This window comes from Bombus huntii, unplaced genomic scaffold (genome assembly GCF_024542735.1).
Source record: "Bombus huntii isolate Logan2020A unplaced genomic scaffold, iyBomHunt1.1 ctg00000061.1, whole genome shotgun sequence".
NCBI lineage: Eukaryota > Metazoa > Arthropoda > Insecta > Hymenoptera > Apidae > Bombus > Bombus huntii.
Genome location: NW_026099322.1, coordinates 615,717 through 635,449, shown reverse-complemented (window position 1 = coordinate 635,449; position 19,733 = coordinate 615,717). Strand labels below are relative to the sequence as shown.

The following is a 19,733-nucleotide window of genomic DNA, read 5'->3' as shown; positions in this document are numbered from 1 at the left end:
CTCTGTAACATAGATTGAAGTCGCTGATTTGATCCCTCTGATATCGTTGTCTTATGAGAGTCTCGCCTGGTCTTGATTGGTTCTGTTGACTCTTATCGTTGTGAAAAATCGATTCGTTGTGTACCTTTTTTGTATAGAGAATTATTTTGTGGTAGAATATAATGTTGTTATATTTGTGGTCTTTACTTTACTAATTTTGTCACTGAGCCGCTCTTTGGTTCGTTGAGCGATTCATATTCCGCATATATTCCGTACTTGCTTCGCTTGGTACTTTTATAATTTTCGCAGTTACAATAAAAAATTTAATTCTTAACAGATTAAAGATTTAACCTCTTGCTTTATAGTGTACAATAATTTTTTTTTTTTTTTTTGTATAGGTTATGTGATCCATAGTTTGAGTAAGTAGTACACATATATATATATATATTTACCTGACAAGCTTTCATTTCAATCTATATTTAAGATTAATATTTTATCAGTTTCTGTTCGTAACAACATCGAAGTAGTCAATAAGTTTGAAGAGTATAATTAAGGAAGTTATGAAGCAAGAGGTTAAGAACAAATTCTGAAAGAGGTTATGTACAACTCAGTAGTACTGCTTTACATTACTTTGCGAATTACTTTTCAAGCATAAAAATAGTTTAACAGCCACTTATAGTTACTTCCTTACCATTACATTCATTAAGTTTGTTTGATTTTGTAAACAAAATAACCACTCTGACCAGTCTCTTATTTAAAATAGAATTATTTTGTCATATATCCAACAGTTTACTTTCTCTTCGTAAATATTATTAATAATTTTATCAATTTCGTATACTTCCATCCTTCGTATAAGTGACAATGAATCAGAAGAGTTTCATAGCAATATTGAACAACATACAGTCAACTACAACACCATTAGATACATCCACCATACAGTCAACTACAACACCATTAGATAACAGCAATACAATAGATTATAATTTTCTACGTGTCATTGATTCATCATCATCATTTTCCATTTTTTTAGCATATGTAAAAACGTATCTGACGTAATCTTACCTCGCTCTTTGAGTACAAAAATCCATTCAAATGAAACAAAGGGAAAAGAAATAAGAAAACAAACACTCACATACGAATCTTCATTACATAACTGTATGTACTCCTCGAGGTATAATTACTCAGACACGTTACAGCGTACCTTCTTCGTTCCCTGATGGCTGATGTTGATCGTTGACGTTTATAATGAAAGAATTTCGTCAACGGCGCCATTTGGATCCTTGTTGAAAAATTAAAATAGCCGCAACAGCACCATTAAGCTCATCACCCAGAGTAGCTCTTGTTGCTGAGTCGTGGAGGAATTATTATCATCAACGACATAAACTATACCAGTTCCGGTCTTCAGATGGTCCAGGCACTCGAACTCGCAACATCGCTCTCCAACACGGAATTTCTTGCATGTCTGTAGTAAAAAGAAATCGATCAATTGTACAGATCAATCGTCACTCGACTGCTCGAGAATTCAGATCATCCAGAGAATAGAGTAGAGACGTGGAAAAATGTAGTGCGATCATCGCAGTGGGAGGAAATAGGGGGATAGGGACCAAATGAATGAACGAGATGTTAAGGACAACTGACGATAAGTTCTTCTTTTGTCGAGAATTGCATGTTTGTGAATGATTTGTGGGTGGTTAGGTGGAGAGAATTGAAGAGTTTGGAGGTTTTGTTTTTTATTTATTTGTTGAAATTACAATCAATTCTCGCGTTGAGAATTTTCAGTAATTTTTCTGGCGTGGCGCAGTGACATGGCTGTTTATTTACAATAAGTTAATACTTATTATAGATAGGTATAATTTATAAGTATTATAAGTAAGTGCATATGCTTAATTTGGATAATTAAATGAATCTAACGTTTAGGTCTAGCGGGTAGTACCTCTTCAGCCTGCGAATCTGGTCCATCGTATCGAGTAGTCCAGTGATTAGGGGGTTTCGGTGTTTCTTGACTCTTTTGCTATATCTGTCGCTATATTTTGCTATTTCCTCTTTGACTGTAGGTATCTTGAGGTCGCGATGGATGGTTTCGTTGGTAACATACCAAGGTGCGTCTATTAAGGCTCTTAGCGTTTTCGATTGGAATCGTCGTAGTATTTCGATGTTGGAGTTACTTGCTGTTCCCTATAGTTGGATTCCGTAGGTCCAGACAGGTTTTATTACGGTCTTGTAGAGGGTAATTTTATTCTGTATGTTTAGTTTGGAGCGTCGGCCCGTGAGCCAATAGAGTTTTTTTAGTTTGTCCTTTAGTTGCTTCGTTTTATCTGAGATGTGTGTCTTCCACGTTAGTCTCCTGTCCAGGGTCATGCCCAGGTATCGGACTGTGTCCCTGCTAGGAACTGTTGCATTGTTGATGGTGACCTGGGGGCAGGTTTGTTTTCGAAGCGTGAAGGTTACATGTGAGGATTTCTTTTCGTTGACTTTGAAGCCCCATTTGTGAAACCACTTTTCCATGGAGTCGAGACTTCGCTGGAGAGTGGATGAGGCTATTACCGGGTCTGCGTGGGTAGCTAATAGCGCTGTGTCGTCTGCAAATATCGCTATTGTTATATCGTTTGATATAGGTAGGTCGGCAGTGTAGATGGAGTACAGTAGGGGTCCGAGGACACTACTTTGGGGTATGCCGGCTTCTATTGGGAATGTTGCGGAAGTGGCGTCTAGGCATTTAACCATGAATTGTCTATTGATTAGGTAAGATTTTAGGATGGAGTAGTAGGGGTGAGGTAGGATCTTTTTAAGCTTGTATAGTAGCCCTTCATGCCATACTTTGTCGAATGCCTGTTGGATGTCTAGGAAAACCGCTGAGCAATATTTTTTCTTTTCGAGTGTTTGGCTGATCGTATGAGTTAAGCGGTGGATTTGCTCTACTGTAGAATGATGTTTTCGGAAGCCGAATTGGTGATCTGGGAGTGTTTTCAAGTTCTCTAGGATTGGAAGGAGTCGGTTCGTGAGCATCTTCTCGAATAGTTTGGACAGGGTAGGTAAAACAAGGTAGGATTGGGCGATAGGAGCTGGTTTCGTATATCGGTTTACCGGGTTTAGGGATGAGGGTAATCAATGAGATTTTCCAGGCTTTAGGATAGTGTTTCAGGCGAAGGATAGCATTAAAAATCGATGTGATGAGTGCTATCCCTTTTGTGGGAAGTTCCTTGATTGCTTTATTGCCTATTAGGTCGTGTCCTGCTGCTTTCTTGGGGTTTAGGCGACTGATTGTTTCTATAGTCTCTGCAGAGGAGAAGGGTTCGATAGGAGGGGACATTTGGAAGGGGGTGTGCAGGTATTCAGTAACGTCCGCGGCGGCTTTGGGGGAATGGGGTTTGAATACTTTTGACAAGTGTTTAGCAAACAGGTCGGCTTTTTCTATAGGGCTTCGCGCCCATCCACCTTGCGGACGGCGGATAGGTGGGATTATTTGTGGGGGGCGTGTGAGTTTCCTGGAGGCCTTCCATAGTGAGTAGTTGGAGTCGGCTGTGGGGGATAAGCTGGCGAGGTATTTATGGAAACAGTCGTTTTTATAGTTTTTTTAGGTTCTAGATAGCTTTCTAGTTGCGTTGTTTAGTTTGCGTTTGTCATCCGGTGTTCTATGGGTCTGCCATACTCTTCTTAGTCTACGTTTTTCTGCTATTTTTTTTTAGTATGTATTGGGGATATTCTTGTTCGTTGTTAGATGGCTTTGTCGGTGTGGGGAGGCGGATTGCGTTTATTATGCTCGTGTTTAAGTATTCCGTGGCTGCTTCGATTTCTTCCTTTGTTTTTAGTGGGGTGAAGGCTGAGGTTGAGTGTGTAAAGACTTCTCTGAAGAGCTGCCAGTTGGTGTGTTGGTTGTGAATGGAGCCATTAGGTGTATTCTCGATGACTGTTGAACTGACTGTTGCTATCACGGGAGAATGATCAGAGGAGAGATCAGCCGAGGAGTTGATCTGGACGTGTCTTGATGGGATATTTTTAGTTATGAAGAAGTCGAGAAGGTCGGGTATTTTGTTGGTGTCAGTGGGCCAGTATGTGGGTTCGTATGTGGTGAAGTATTTGAGGTTGTTGTTTATTATGCTGTTTAAGAGGTTTTTGCCTCTTGCTGTAACCAGTCTGCAGCCCCATTGGATGTGCTTGGCGTTATAGTCTCCTCCAACTATGAATCTATTGCCCAGGGTGTCCAGGAAGTTATCAAAGTCTTCTTTGGCGATGGAGTGTCTGGGAGGGCAGTATACCGCTGAGGTGGTGATTGAGCCATGACAGTCTTCTATTGCTACGTTTGTTGCTTGGAGGTAGTCTTTCTGGAATGATAGAAGTTCGTAGTGCTTAATACTTGCTTTGATTATTATTCCGGTGCCACCGTGGGCCTTTCCGCTGGGGTGTTGGGTATGGTAGAATTTGTAACCATTTATTTTCAGGTAGCTCTTGTCGGTGAAGTGGGTTTCCGATACGAGCATTACGTCGATTTGCTGGTGTTTTAAGAAGAGTTCTAGTTCAAGTTTGTGTTGCGCTAGACCGTTGGCGTTCCAGAGTGCTATGCGCCTTGGTTTTATTTTGAGTCGGGGCGTGCTAATTTTTCCACGATGAGTGTTAGTAGCGATAGCAAGTGATTTATTTGCTCCGATTGTTTCTCTATTAGCTTTTCAAGCCTTGGGGAGTTGTCTGTGTTAGGTGGGTTGGGGACACTGTTTTGGGGAAGATTCCTTTGGCTGTTCGGGTTATTTTGGATGCCTTGTACTGCTTGGGCATAGGAGGTTGAGGTGGAGATGAATTTGGTAGGACTGGGTGTTTGGTTGGTTGAGGGGGTTGGGGTAGTCGTGAATTTCGGCGGGCTGGGTGTTTGGTTGGATACCTCTTTTGCTCTGAGCTTAGGGTACCTGTTCGTGTATAGTGTTTTATATGCTGGGCAGCCTTTGTAGTTGGCAGGATGGTTCCCTTGGCAGTGGATGCATTTCGCTGGGGTTTCCGGTGATTTGGCGCACTGGTCAATGGAGTGAGTGCCTGCTCATTTAACGCAGCGGAAAGTATGGTTGCAGTATTTCTGCATATGACCTTACCTTTGGCACCTTTTGCATTGCACTATTTCTTTTTTCACGAGCGGTGGTTCGATCTTTACTATCGCGTTCATTAGGCGACTGATGTTGTAGATTTCTTTATTGTTCGGCTTTTGTTTAATGTCTAGGAAGAATAAGGATAACGGGTCTTTCGAGACTCTATGCCTTATATTACTTACGTCGATGACTTCGTGGCCGAGTTTTGAGAGTTCGTATTTGAGTTCGTCTATGTCTGCTGAGTGGTGTATGTTTCGTAGGACCACCCGGAAAGGCCTTTCCTGTTTGAGTTGGTAGGTGTGGAAGTTGGCGTTCAGGGTCCTGAGTGTCTTGGTGAGTTTTCTGTAAGCTTCTGGGTTCGTCGGCAGTATTTTTACTTTATTGTTACTTATCTTAAGGTTATATTCCTCCTTGCAGATATCTCTCTCTAGGGACTTGATCATTGTCTGTATGTCGATGACGTCGTCCACAAATATTGGTGGGGGAGGGGGGATTCTCTGTGAGTGTTGGTTTGGTGGCGGTTCTACGATTTCCATGGCGTCGTTTGAGGATTCCAATACGGCGAACCTGTTGTGAGTGTTTATTTGCGTTGTTGTTTCTATTTTCCTTTTCTTTGTAGTATTAGCGTCGTTAGTGCGGAGAGTTCTGCTACACTTCTGCCACGGGGGAGGTAGCGCGGGGTAGCGCGGGGTTCCAATTATTTATCATGATCCTGATTTCCTTATTCTGAAAATTTGAAAGGAAGTTTTGTAGTTTGATACTTTCAGCGACAAAGGGTCAATATTGCTTTAGTATATTTCGTCAAATATACATGTATATCTATATGTCGGAGATGAAAGGACACCGGAACCTTTGGATAGCCCCGCAACATTGCAATCTAAAGTCTACTATAACTGTAACTAAACTATTGTAGTTATTCAATCCGATTGTAATTGTTCGAGATTAGTGACGGTGAGCTTTGGCTCGAGGTGACAGTCTGTCGTCCAACGTAGCCGCGGACAAGGGATGAACGCTTTGCCTAACAAAGGTATGGAGTAATTCTATAGCTCTCCTTAAAAGAAATATTCGTGGCGACACGCGACAGTAAACATTCCAACGGTTTCTCTCCCGTGGCTCGCCACACGCAGACCCTATTCTTCGAGTAAGATGATTGCCGGATGTCGATGCGTCTCCGCAGTACATGTTCGGCTAGCCCGAGGGCTCGTTATAAATCTTAAGGTTTAGTTAACTAAAGTCCTTCAAACAGACAAACAGTCTTTGTCCCAACTACAGGAAGATAGGGGAGACATATTTTTCAACGAGCGGCGTCTCCCACTAGCAACTTTCCCTCGAGGGCGGCTAGCATCTTTTTCTAACCACCGATATGGAGATTGACCAATTAGCAGCAACGCCAATTTCCCTTACTTTCTGAACGAAGGCTTTTCTCGACGAATCCGATGATCTCGTGTCCTTAGACACACCCCATTATAGTTTTCCTCTGTGGCATCATCGGGACGAGAAAGGCATTCTCTCGCTCGCGATCTCACTGATGAAAGGAGTAACTCTTTACGACCAGTGAATATTACGCGTCCGACTTAGATTTTGTGAGTACGTTCATCTATCATCCCGTCGGCCGCGGATTCGTTATTGAACCTAGGATCATTGTCATTAGTTTCTCGAGTACCTAACTACCACGGTTACTTGTCCGGTTCTATAATAATCGTATTTGCACTAGTCAATGTCTTCTCTATTGCATAACGACAACGTGTAACCCAAACGCAGATTCGTTTCAAGCCCCTAACCCTAATTCTAATGTAAACCCTACATATATGATATGTAATTTATAAACAGAATTCATTGTAATGATATAGATAGATTTCTTAGATAGTTAAAGAAGGTAGTTGTTCGCAATCATGCACTTGACAACATATTCAAAAGTCATTGAAATCGGAAAAGACGTTACGGTTCTATAGTTTCACCCAATCAATATTTATTAATCATAAACGAAGTAGCTATAAATCTTGACAATTCCCAGTTAAACTTAAAATAATTATTGCATTTTTAAAAATAATGAAAATTTATTATTTGCATAAGCGATCTAATGATCATTCTTGCGTTCTTCATTGTAAATTAAAATAAATAAATTATACACTTTACTTTGTACCGCTTAGGACTGAATTATAACTTTACCGAAACAGTGCAAAGCATTCTTTAAAATTCTCTAAAATTCATTTGCATTCATCTCATTTATATACATATATTTATACATATGTTGAGTTGATAGTAAAAAGTACTTCAATGGAAATTATTTAATAATAATAATTATCTATTGTGCCCTGTTCTTTAAGGATTAAGTATGTAGTAGTTCCTGTGCTCACAGTTAGAAAATAAATTATCTATCTTGTCTTGTGCGTTCGGTTCCTCATTGTGTCTTTTGATGCCGTTGATGACACATATCACTTCATAGTGAAAAAAGCAACATTCAATCACGGACCAGCAACATACTCGAAATCTTATAAGGAAATTCAAGAAATTCAAAATAAAATAGAGTCGAACTCAATCCTAAAATCAAATGGAGTTATTACTACTCGACCGAACTATTTTCAATCAACTCTCATTGAGAATTATAAGTAAATTCTTTTGGCGTGGTACTGTAACAAGCAAAATTTAACATAATTTTGAGACGAAACGCGAAAGTAAATCGATAAAAAGGAGGGAGGGTTATATTTCCCCTTTCCTTCTTGAAAATAGGCCGAAATCACGTTGAAGCGGATCAAATAGTACAATTACATAGTCAAATAAATACTAACAAAAGGGAAGCCAGCACCAATACCTTGGGCCTTGATATATGTTGACAAGGACACACTTCTGATTAACTTCCAGAAGATTTTAGCCATCACTCGTTAGTCCTTAAAAATTTATGAACAGAAGCATATTGCTACTACTATGTACAGCGTGTTAAAAAATTTATTTGTCAAAAAAGTGGAACGCCAAATTTCCTGAATGTTGAAATGGTTACCACTTCTAAGAAAATTCTACATCTGGTCTTTTTAGTTTTCTCAAGCACTGAAGCCATTGACAGCGCGTAGACAAAAGACTGCGACGAAGTCAGGCCATAAACAGTAGACAGGCGACGTTGGCTTCGGGGTTTTCAGTTATTGGGTAATGTCACGACCGGCATACTTCAAATCCGACGGACTGACGATAGAGATAAAGATGTGGCGGCACTCGGCGACAATGTATATCGCTGAAGTGCCTAATGAACCATCAACATCCCAACGGTCCTTCCACCGAAGGTTCTAGAAGAAAGAGCACGTGGCAACGATCGCGGACGCCTAGCAAATGCATGGACGGTGGGGTTGTTGAGGGATGACAAAAGAAAGTAATCGGATCCGATCGAAAGTAAAATCATAAGAGTCAGTCTTAGAAAGTCACGCCTAGAGTTCGGAAGTAGATTGTAAAGTGTATTGATGTTAGAAAAAAAATAAAGTTTTCTTTTTTATTTTTACCTCAAATTCCTTTTTTTATTTTGTTATTTTACGTGACAAGAGCGTCGCTTCGCGGTGAACCTTTAAGGAGTAGCATGCTACGGAGATCGAGTATAAAATCGAGGAAAAGCGAAAACTCGATCACAGAGGTCGAAAGGCTGTAGCGAAACGTTCACCACGAAGTACAATATTTGTCGCGTTGATCTCGAGCAAAGAATCTTTAGTCTTCCAAAAACGTGCAATACATGTATTAGAGTAAGACAAGTTACTGAATCCAGGAATCTTAAATTCCACCGTCATTAATATTCATTATCACAAAACAGCGGATTTTTATGCAATTATGGGTGATTCGAAGATACGAAAATTCATAGAATGCGTATGACGCAAAATTTTGTAAAATATCCAAAAGTACAGCACTATCGATGATATTTAATGGATAGAAACATACTTTTGCCCAAGTCCTTTCGATTGTATCAAATCTTTCAATTGTATTATTGTATCCACGAAAATATGCATTTGCATAAAGATCCGCAATGCAATTATCGCAATTTTTCATCAACAATGATTGATTAAAAATTCAATCATTAGGCGAGCGAATAAAAATTAGAGTAAGAACGTAGGTTAAAATAATTGTCGTAAATTGTCGTGGGTAGTTAATGTTAAAAATTAGTACTTTCCTTTGTTATAAAAGTTCCTGAAATTGTTCGTACAAAAGCTCCATCTTATAGAATATAGTGCAATAATCGTTATACTAGTAAAATAATAACATCATAAATATACAAAATATATTAACGAGATGAAAATAATATGGACAACGTGGTGTATGGCCACGAGTTTTGTACATATGTACGTGTAAGTATTTGTAGATCGATTAGCAATCGCAGAGACCTCGTGCGCATGTCACGCGACGAGATAGCGCGATTATTTTTATTATGATGTAAATCGTTCTTAGATGTTTTGTAATAAAACTTGCCAGTAAAACCTTCCCTGGATTCTGCTAATAGTTCTTCACCACTTGTTCCTTAGTCGATTGAATTAACGATACAAATAAGTATGAGATTATCTTAGGAAATCTCATTAATATTTTTGTCGACATCTGCGACGTAAAAGCGGGGTAATAATATTTTGAAGTTTTGACGACGCGTTGCTTACTATAGATATTGTCTGTACAGGATTCATCAATTTTTAGAGAGCCTAGTCTCGCCGAGATGGAGATAATCCTCTTTAAAGCTGAACGTTTTAACACGTAATCCCACTAGCAAGCCATTGCAAAAATGATATTTCGATTAATGATGGAAAATCGCTTTTGAAGACAGAAAAATCTTCTTCGAAGGAAAAATTTGACCTAAATCTTTCGAATAAAATTAACGTAAAATCTGTGTTACGCCACGAGGCTTACCACAGGCTGTATTTTCTAACCGTCGCTCGCGGCCCTACAGTGTCGCAGGCAGATCGCCCTATCTGTCCGTCGGATCATATACAATGTATCGACGAGAGCATAGTTGTTGCCAAGCAGCGAGCTCTAGAAACGTCGATTTTTGACCGTTACGTTTTTCACGCAAGAAGAGGCATACGTGATCATAGGCGCGAGCGGTGGCGTGACCCGAGCATAGTGGGGGTCATCTTCCAAATGAGACAAAGGAATAATCGAAGGGGATCAGTTCCTTCTGACGAGTCAAACGTGACACTTCGACAAATCTGACGAGCAAACGAATTTATCTAGAGATATCGTAAAGTCGAGTCAAATTTCTGTAACATATTCATCATATTATTGTAAAATATATCACTCTATGTTAACCTGTTAATACAGTGTTACATTCATTAAACCACCTCTGTTGTCTTAACCGAAACAGGGGAACGACTATTTCGCGGCGTCGATTAACATAGTCGTCGCGAGAATTTACGCCTCTCGCTGACGCGTCCTCGCGACCGCATCTCTCCGCGAACGGTCGTACCAACTGTAACAAAGCATTTATTGACAAATTTAATATCTTTCTCCATAATCTCCATAAATCTGCAATACCCTTCCTTTGTATTTGTGTGCGTTATTGAATTGAATAAGACACCGATATAACAAGTTATAAATCACAGTTTATTCCAACAACGTCTCTCCGCGAACGGTCGTAACAATCTGTATATAAAATCGATAATTTCAGCATTCAACATGCTGTATATTATAATGCCAAGTTCACGTTATGTTCATAAAGAGTACAGAGATAATCTTCCAAGAAATTTCTCCCTAGAAGTGCTTGAAATCTCTTCTTGAAGAATCTTAGAAATGCGCGAAGAATATTCCAATTTCAGAGTGTTTCGAGAAATATCGTCGAGCTACAAATACCTGGAATTCGAATCGCAGCGAGTATTCGACGTATGCGTGGGAGTCGTTCGTGCTGTTACAGTGGAGAAACATGTTTTTGTTTTTACGGAGGTACAATTCAAGACTAATTGTAGATGTAACGCGATTTAAAGCTATAATAAGCGTGGAAAAACCATTCGCGATCGGCCAATTACTTTTTCCACTGTCAATTTATTAATTACGATTGCTTCTGAAAGTTTTCCTACGCGTAACTGCTAAACGAGAATTTTCCCATAGATCCCAGAAATTTCGTACACTTACTTTGCCATACCAGCTACCACAAGCAACCAAGAAAATATCGATGTCTTAATTTTCGCAACTTTCAGACATTCTTGAAATTTAGATAAATACAAATACAAATGCAAAACAATGCCGTTATAGATAAATACAAAAATTTCGAAGTTTTCCGCTTCTCAGAGAAATTTTGCTTGCATGTGTACGCAGTGCTCAGAAACTCGGCAGATTTAAGCCTAAAAGGATTAAAATTCGATGAAAAGATTACGAGATAATAAACTTCAAAGTCGATTACCACGGAAGTTTACATCGTGTGAAAGATTAAAAGGAATATTCTGACGAGCAGCTCTTAATAGTTTCAGCGTCTAATCCTCTAAAAACGTGACATTAATTGTTCGTGCCAAAGAGGCAGCTACGAATTGCAAAATATCGCGAGAATTCGATCTCGACGGGCGTAGAAAAGGCAGGGGCGGGAGAACAAAGGAGGATAACGTCTCAGATTTAAAAATGCGCTTGTCACATGATTTTTAAAACTTGTTTTTTTCGGTATCTAAAGCACACTTACAAACACGATTTTTTTTTTTAATTCGGTGAGCCGCGGAGAGCTGAATACGACTTTCGTATGGAAAGTCACGAAGGTACGATACGTTATATTTTTGCGAACTACTTACTTCATCTAGTCGGTTTTTTTCTTCTTTTTTCTTGAAGGAACGCATGGTTCTATATCGCTCTCTTTCTCTTCTTCTTCTTCAATGTAATTTTCACGTAGGAGACTTATCCGCCTCAAGTACGTATTATAATCTTTTATTGTAGACCATCGACGAAATGATTCTTCTCGATACCGTTTAGTAGCATCGTTATGGAAAATTCTTCTCTCTTCTCATTTTAATTCCCTTAACAGTCAATGGAATCCGATGCTATGCGCACAGCTACGTACGTGCAGTGCTATATCATCTCTACTCCATAAATATCGTTCACTGCCCCAATGTTAAGGTTCAACATACGAGAGTTCGCGACCTTTATCGTAGTTTCTGTCGCTAATTAATATTAACGTGATGCAATCTGAAGCGACGAGTAATGAATATGCCCCTCTAGCGTGACGAGTTATCAATCATACATGTTACGAGACGATTGTACCATTATTCGGTGCCAACTAGTAAGGTTGCGGAGAAGCATGATGTCGACGACAGACGAGATTAATCTTACTGATTGCAGTCTTGACACAGACACGCACATATGTAAATGGGACACTTGTAAAGTTTCTATCACGATCATTGTATTCTTTTTTTGCTTACGTAAAATGTGAAAGGCATTGTGACTCGTTTGCGATCATTGATAGTTTGTTTGGTGAGTGTGCTGTTATGAGTGGGATTAGTAGATGAAAAGATGATTTAACGTGGCGATTTTTATGATTGTAAATATTGACATCTTTTGACGCCGATTTGTATGTTTTTTTAATATTAATGTAATATCGTGATATAATGTGTTTACAAAGAGTGGACAATAGAGATGTTAATCAGACAGAAAAAGACGATTGTTGTTCAACCTGAACTATTCACGCCAAACGCACAGAAAACAGCGTAATCCACACTCTCTCGGCAACGCCACTCGCAACCTCTGTCTCCGCTCAGCTCGCACTCGGCTCCTCGACTCGCACTCTGCTTTTCGACTAACGCTCTGGCCGTTGCCGCATTCTGTTGTCTTTTTCCTAGGCCCACCGCACACGTGTTCTGCAGGCGCTCGTGGCCAGGGTCACGTAGGTCTTTTCCACGAAACTATGCACTTGAAAAGACCGATGACACATTGATGGGTCCGACGACGCCTCGGCTCTCGCGACATTGTTCATAGTTCGCCCGATATTTCTTAGGCCTTTCGTCCACGATACTACACTCGGCCATCCTGCAATAACATCTGCCCTCAGATGTTGCGCTCGCTCTCGCTATCGTCTGATGCGTCATCTTCGGCGTTCAGGACCCAGGGTTTCATGAAATCTGCAGTCGTCGAGGTGTGCGCGGGCCCCTCATGCTCCCCTACTTTCTCCACAGTGTAGCGGTCATTTCGCATGGCTCGCGCGACCCGGTACGGACCTAAAAATCTGCCCCCGAGTTTTAACCCTGCGCCGAACTGCGTTCTCTTTATGGCGACAAGGTCCCCCCTTCGATACTGCTTCGCGCTCTTTCTTCTTTTATTGTAACTTCGACGATTCTCCTCTTGAGTTGCGGCGATCTTCCTCTTCGCGTCCTCACGTAGCTCGCGACGTTGTTCTTCAAACCTCGAGGCCCACTCTTCGTCGATCAGCTTTCTAACCTTCGCCTCTTCCCTGACTTGCATTTCGACCCCGACCAGTAGCTGGAAAGGAGTCTTCCCTGTGCTTCTGTTTACGGTGGAATTTAGGTGTTTCTGAACCTGATCGACATGCTTATACCAGTCATCGGGTTTAGGGGCAGTCAGTTTAGTTAGTAATGGTATGAGGGTCCTGTTTATCCTCTCCACCTGCCCGTTCCCCCTCGGCGCCCCCGTCGTGATTAATGAATGCTTTATGTTTTCTCCTTCGCAATACTCTCGGAAAGCGTTGGACGTGAACGCTGTTCCCCGATCGGAGATGATTCGCCGTGAATTCCCAAAAATAGCCGCTTGCTTCTTCAGTCGGTCGACAACATCAGCGGTATTAGTAGACCTGGTGGGATAAAGCCACGTGAACTTCGTGAACGCATCCACCACTACAAAGATGTGCGCGTATCTCTTCTTTGTAGCTGTCATGGGGCTCACATGATCAATATGGTAAGTATCTAACGGCGTGTCGCCTTTGTCCAGCGGATTAAGATATCCCTCTTGCCTGCCTGACTTCCGTTCGGCTAGGATACAGTCGAGACAGTTGGATACCACGCGTTCGACCTTTTCGCGCAACCCCTTGAACCAGAAGTCCTTCTTGACCATAGCTTCGGTTTTGGTAACCCCGAAATGCCCACGCTCGTGCGCTTGCCTGACTACTTGCGTCTGCATCGCCTTCGGTACTACTATTAGCACATCGTCCTTACACTCCTTATACAAAATATCGTTTCTTATCACGTACCCATCGGCCTGACTGCACGTTGCGGCGTCCAAAATCCTACGGACTTCAATGTCCTCGTTCTGTGCCCTTCTCAACCGTGCAATCAGCCCGTCTTCACTCTCCGTTACATACATAGTGCTCGGCAGGGGGTTCCTACTCAGAGCATCTACATGCTGCATACTTTTTCCCGGCCGATGACATACTTGATACTTAAACTCGCCTAGCAACAAGGCCCATCTAGCCACACGCACACACAAGTCTTTCTTTCTCATCGTCATGGCGAACGCTTGACAATCCGTAACAATAGTAAACGGCACACCTAACAGATATACCCTGAACTTCTTCAACGCTTTTACTATTGCTAGCACCTCTAGTTCGTAGCTGGTGTACTTCGCTTCTGCGGGAGTTGTTTTTCCGCTGGCAAAGTAGACTGGATGGAATTTACCGTCGTTCAGATCCAGTTGCATTAATATTGCTCCGTAACCCTCTGCGGACGCGTCAGTATGCAACTCGGTCTCTGCGCCTATTCTATAGAGTGTTAAAACAGGCCCGCTGGTAAGCGCTGCTTTCAAAGTTCCGAAAGCTTCTGATTCCCGATCCCCGAACTTGAAGTCTATCCCCTTTTCCAACAGATCGGTTAAGGGTTTGGCAATCTTCGCGTAACCTCTAATGAATTTTCGGAAATATCCTGTAAGCCCCAAAAAACTCTGGACTTTTCTAACCGATGTTGGCTTGGGAAAGTTTGCAACGGCCTTAGTTTTATGAGCGGACGGCTTTATGGTGTTTCCCGAGACCATGTGTCCCAAATACTCGATTTCCCTCTGCATAAAACGACATTTTTTCCAATTTATGACTAGCCCATACTGCCCAGTTAATTCTACGACCATTTGCAGGCGCTCCCATGCCTTCTCTAAATTCTTCGCAAGGATAATGATATCGTCCATGTACACGATGACAATACCCTTATCCATCAGTTCTTTGTAGATCTTCGATATGTACTTTTGGAAGACAATAGGGGAAATTTTCAGACCAAACGGCAACTTCAGAAATTCGTATTGCCCCGTGGGCGTAACAAAAGAGGTGTACTTCTGGCTATCCTTGTCTAGACTTACGTGGAAAAACCCATTTTTTAGATCTATTGTTGTAAAAAGCTGGGCGCCCTGCAACGCGTCTAAAACGTCTTCAATTAACGGCAACGGAAAATGCGGACACTCAATGAGTTCGTTAAGCTCACGAAAATCGACGCAAACCCTGATGGAGCCATCTTTCTTTCGGACTACCGCTATCGGGCTCGCATACTCCGAGTCTGACGGTTTGATGACACCCTCGTTTGTCCACGCTTCCATCAGATCATCTACTTCCTTTCTTTCCGACGGCGCCAGTCTTCGCGGTCTTCGCGCTACCGGTTTGTCGCTTTTCAGAACTATTTTCGCGGTTATCCCGACGTCTCTCTTCTTCTCCGGCCTATACCCTTTAATAATATCTCGAATCGCTTCACGATAATGCGGTTCTCGTACATGCGACAAGTCGATCTCGTCGGATTGTTCTATCGCGTTTATCCTCAGTACATCCGGCGCGTCCTCGTGACCGTCGGTCTGATCGTCGAGTCGTAAAAATGTCACCTCGCCCCGTTTGACTCGCAACTCTACCTGGTCTAAAAAATCGGTACCTAAGAGTAGACTGTGTCTTGTCATTACCTTATTCGAGACAACATGCAGGGTGACAGTAAAGTCGTACCCGTCGACCGTCATTACCCTTGTAAACTCGCCCCAGGTACTATTGCCAGCGGAACCAAAACCATCGAACCTAAGTTTGCAGTTTCCTAACCTCGCATACTCATCCGCTCGTATGAACGTAAGGTCACTACCTGTATCCACTAACGAGACAAACCTGCAGCCATCTATCGACACGTCCTTCACGTACTTCTTCCTCCCCGGTCTTGAGATTACGTAAGTCTTTACTTGTCGCGCTGTACAATTCGCCGCCACATGTCCAAACTCGTTGCATTTGAAACACTTCATACCTTTTCCTTTCTCCGGGCACTTAACCCTTAGATGATCCTCACTACCGCAAATGGAGCATCTTCTTTTCTTCATTGCGTCTACAAATTGACTGGGCTTCCCGTTCTTCTGGGTTTTAGCCGGCTTCACAATCGACTTTGCTCTGCGATTCTTCTGCTCTTCGTACATCACTAACCTCTTCCTCAACTCTTTGATTGACGTAGCGCCGTACAATACAGCCTTATTGTTCTCGCCGTCTATTATTCCATCCACTATGTATTCCACCTTTGCTTCCTCCTCCATGTCCACATGGCTGGCTATTTCGAGCATGCGGTACATGTAAGCCAAACATGCTTCATCACTCTCCTTTTTCGTTTCTTCAAGTTTCTGATGAACTTGCCTACTGTTGACTTTCCTCGAAAATTCTTTCACTAGCCCCCTCTTCAACTCATGCCAAGTCCTGGCATGACACTCGAAGCTCGCGAATATTTTCGCTGATCCCTTCAGCAGCTTCCTGGCGTAGACTGCCTTCTGCCCATCCGACCACATGCACGTATCAGCGACTTCCTCGAACGACTCGAACCATCGTTCGACATTTTCACCTCTGTTGCCACTAAACGACTCTAATGCATCTTCGACGTCTCTAAAACTCAGTGTCGAACCAACACATGCCCTTCGACAACATTCGTCACGGTCCTGATGCACCCTTCGCGTATCTCTCTTGTATCCTCTTGCGTTTTTCTTGTCATCTTCATCCTCACTTTCGTCGTCGCTTTCTTCTTCCGACGATATGTCGTTACCATCCATGGCCGCTTGTAGCCGTGCGCGTAATTCTACTTTTCTTCCCGTCGTTTTTAAACCCAAACTAGCGAGGCGCTCCTTCAACTCCTTCGTATTCATTTTCTCAACATCTTCATCTTCGTTACAATCACGCTCAGCTCTCTGTACATTTTCTAAATCTCGTTGACCGGTTAGCTCTTCACCGCCCGTCGATCCCTTACGATACGATTGTCCAGCCCTACACGCCCGATTCAGCCTTGCAATCAGCACTGACCTCGCACCCGATATAGGGAGGTCCATTCGCGCGAGCTTACTCCTCAGCTCCTCCAGCGTCGAACCCTCTTCACCCGACAATCGCTCGTCCCCGACGTTTGCCATTTTTCACACTACACAAACTTAAACCGTCAACGATATCGTCTTTTACCGCACCGGTAAATTCACAACTAGCTCGAATAGCTCTGTTAAATCGTTTCGTTTTGTCTGTCTTGTCCAATCCCGGCTGAGCCCCCAAAAATATGTAATATCGTGATATAATGTGTTTACAAAGAGTGGACAATAGAGATGTTAATCAGACAGAAAAAGACGATTGTTGTTCAACCTGAACTATTCACGCCAAACGCACAGAAAACAGCGCAATCCACACTCTCTCGGCAACGCCACTCGCAACCTCTGTCTCCGCTCAGCTCGCACTCGGCTCCTCGACTCGCACTCTGCTTTTCGACTAACGCTCTGGCCGTTGCCGCATTCTGTTGTCTTTTTCCTAGGCCCACCGCACACGTGTTCTGCAGGCGCTCGTGGCCAGGGTCACGTAGGTCTTTTCCACGAAACTATGCACTGGAAAAGACCGATGACACATTGATGGGTCCGACGACGCCTCGGCTCTCGCGACATTGTTCATAGTTCGCCCGATATTTCTTAGGCCTTTCGTCCACGATACTACATTAATATAGAGTGGAATAGATACACCATTGAGGATTAAATGTTTTTAATCTTTCGTTTCTAAGCTTTAATTAATTACGTTTCAGAGTTACTCGAATGAACTATATCTTAAAGAATAAAATTCGAGTTTGATTATGTGTTCGTAAAACTTGGATTAAATTTGAGTTATTGCCACTTCAAGACACTTCGTTACAATAATCATTGTAAATAAAATTAAGAAGTTAAGTAAAACTAGGAACATTATATTTGTCTACGATTTTTTACATTTCTGCGAGACGCACATGTTTCATTGCTAACGAAATAATTAAGTTTATTATAAAATATGAAGGTAAATACGCTTCGTATTAGCAAGTTAATTTTCGAAAGCTAAATGTAGATATTATTATTTGAATGTCATAAATACCCGATACAACAAGTACATACATGAAGTGACACACACTTGTGTATTCATGAGTTTTTAATTGCCTTCTACGAGTTTACGAATTATAAAATTTTATAATTACAAATTACACACTCGAATGATAGATTATTTAAATATTTAAATACGTGTAATAAAATTTCGATTTATTCGATAAATATTATGTTCAGATAAACTCTCCGTTTTGTCTACTTTTCATATCTTTTGGAATCTTGTTAAAAAATAATGAAAAATGGGGTTCGTTATAAATTCATGATTTAGTTAACGATGTTCAAGGACGTTTAATCTGAAGGATCAGAAGGAAAATCACGATCGTTACGAGACAACGTGAGAAAATTTAATGCCGCAGATTGTCTGAAATCAGCCATAATCGCATTGTTACTTACTGAGCGATTCTTAGATCCTTTAGTTCTGTTTGTTTTGCCGACGAAACACGTATAACATAATCTGTTACCGATACTAGGTGATAAATGAACAATAAGGAAGTGAAACTGGTAAATTCCATGAAGGAATACATTATCAGTTTGGAAAAGATAGATGATCAAGATAGATCACGATCATTATGTATTAGTATGGCAAAATGAAGACTGAAATATTTGCACGATATTACAGTAAATAATTAATAACAGATTTCGTGTTAATAAAATGATAAAAAATATTAAATTTAGGTTTAATATTTTAAGCATTTAAGAAAGATGGAACAGAAAACTGTGATAGGCTTTGATCTTTGAGTATTAGATGGTACGATGAGTATCGTTTTCGAAAAAAGAGTATTAATAAATGTAAAGCATTTTAAAAATGAAAATTTTCCATTAGCAAATTTCTCGTCTCTTCTAGTCAGAAATTAAAATTGAATGAACTGTTTTTGGGTAATATTATGGAATTCTCTTTAGTTACGTGTTTATAATACATAACAGAAATGTATCTATTATTCAAGATCCATCGTTCTACTGTTATGGAAACCAGAAGCGAACACAGATTTCCCTCAGTCCGACCTCTACACAGTCAGTGAAAGCATTTTCATACAACAAAGTAAAGATAAAAAATTTTCCTTCGACGACGCAATGCGATTCCAGTCACGTTGCTTAATGATCTATCAAGGTAGACAGGATTCTTGAGGAAACAATGTAATTACGTGACTACGATCATAATTTTTCTAAGGTCTCTGTACCCATAAACAATATTGTGATCCCGTTTGTTATTTAATATAATTACTTATATCTAGTTATATTTAGTTATTAAATATTAGCATGATTTACTATATGTAATTCAGTAAATCGGTACAAGATCTAAAGAAAATATTTCTTACGTATGATTTTGACGAACTTTGTGTAAAAATCTATAAAACTAGAAGTTGCTTAGTTTATATACAGATAAAGAAAAGCATCGTTTATATCGTCGAGATATCACATTTATATCATTTTAAAAATAAAAAT

At 41.0% G+C, this 19,733-nt stretch overlaps 1 long non-coding RNA gene across 1 annotated transcript; it reads right to left on the bottom strand.

Moving 5' to 3' along the window:
* Nucleotides 1–938: 938 nt before the first annotated feature.
* On the bottom strand, nt 939–12,992 carry LOC126876005 (uncharacterized). The gene is made up of 2 exons (XR_007693863.1): nt 12,655–12,992; nt 939–1,441 (listed from the first exon to the last, which is right to left on the bottom strand). It is a non-coding gene; the product is annotated as an uncharacterized LOC126876005 (long non-coding RNA).
* Nucleotides 12,993–19,733: the final 6,741 nt, after the last annotated feature.